We start from the raw sequence: 1,785 nt of genomic DNA, 5'->3' as shown, positions 1-1,785 counted from the left end.
TCGCGTAAGGTTTATTACTTGGATGACCCAGTGCACTTGCTGGTTAGTTGTGCGAAGTTGTGATAAAGAGTTGAGATTACAATTGTGCGTACCATGTTGATGGCGCCATTGATGATCACAATTTCGTGCACCAAGTTTTTGGCGCCGTTGCCGGGGATTGTTGAGTTTGGACAACTGACGGTTCATCTTGTTGCTTAGATTAGGCATTTTTCTTCAGAGTTCTTAAGAATGAATTCTTGTGTTTCAAGGTGATGTTCTTATCATCACCAAAGCTGGTTGATTTTCATCAATTTAGCTCTTGAATGCAATGTTCTGCTGAAGCTTGGCTAGCCATGTCTAATTCCTTCAGACTGAAGCTTTAGACTAACATTGCATGATTCCTGGAATTCTCATTAAGAATTTTGATATCTTTATTTTCTTTTCCACTTAATTTTCGAAAAATCCAAAAAAATTTACAAAATCATAAAAACCAAAAATATTCTATAGAAGTTGCTACCCCCTTGGTTGAAATTGCCTCCTTGTTGGTAGTGTCCTTGATTCGGACGGTCATAGAAGTTATGGGTAGCCACCAAGGTGTTATCTTCTTGAAGGCTTGGACATTCGTCCGTATAGTGGGAGTAGCAAGAACGAATGCCACACACCTTTTAGGGAACCAATTTTTGACTATGTTGTTGAGGAGGTGATGCTGGTTGATGTTGTTGTTGAGGTTGTTGTTGACCAGTTGGAGTTACTTTAGAATGTTTGTCATCTCACCCAAAGATTTGGCAAGAGCGGCGGTCTTACTACTAGTGGAGACTTCATTTACGGCCTTTGAGCGATTGATTCTCCGTCTAGCTTGTTGAGTAGACTCGGCCAAGTCGGCAATGAGTTGCCAAGCCTCCTCCGCCGTCCTATACTTAGACAAGGAACCATTGCTACAAGCATCCAATAAATTCTTATCTTGTTCTCTCATTCCTTGGCATATGTAGCTAAGCAAAACTTGAGTATTAATCATGTGGTTGGGACATAAGTCAAGAAGTTTGCGGAACCGCTCCCAATACTCGTATAGAGTCTCCATTTCGCCTTGTACAATCATCGAGATCTCTTTTCTCAACTTGTCCGTCATTTTTGCGGGCAAGAATTTATCTAGGAACGCTCTTCTAAGCAAGTCCCAATTGGTAACAACATCACTAGGAAAAGTGTAAAACCACTCTTTGGCTCTTCCCTCAAAAGAAAATGGGAAGGCAAACAACCATATGGCAACTTCATGGGATCCCTCCCGCCTAGTTGTTGAGCATAGACCATGAAAGTCCTTTAGGTGTCTAATAGGATCTTGTGCGGGAAGTCCATGAAACTTAGGTAGGAGATGAATCAAAGCGGTCTTGAGTTCAAAATTCGCATTCAAGATTGGATGAAGCACATGGAAAAGTTGAAGAACAAAGTCCGGTGCACCCGCTTCCTTGAGAGTAACCCTCCTTGGAGCAGCCATAGTGTCGGCACCTATATCAAGAGAAGAACTATTAGTAGTATCAAAGGAAGAATAGCTAGTGCCTTCTTCGAATGACGGTTCGGAGTCCACTTCGGATATGGTTGGTGAATTGGTAAAAACCTTTTCACCCCACTCAAAGGTTAATCGCCTCCGAGCTTGCCTTATGTGGAGCAAAGTTCTTTCAATTTTCGGATCAAATGGTGTTAAGCTCGAATTCGGTAGTGAACACGTCATACAATGAAGGGCATATAAAGCTCATGACAACAAATGGAATTAAGCAAATATCGATCCTAACTAGCAATCAAACAAACAAACAA

Source organism: Arachis duranensis, chromosome 9 (assembly GCF_000817695.3).
Source record: "Arachis duranensis cultivar V14167 chromosome 9, aradu.V14167.gnm2.J7QH, whole genome shotgun sequence".
NCBI classification, from domain to species: domain Eukaryota; kingdom Viridiplantae; phylum Streptophyta; class Magnoliopsida; order Fabales; family Fabaceae; genus Arachis; species Arachis duranensis.
Note: the sequence above shows the minus strand (reverse complement) of the source record.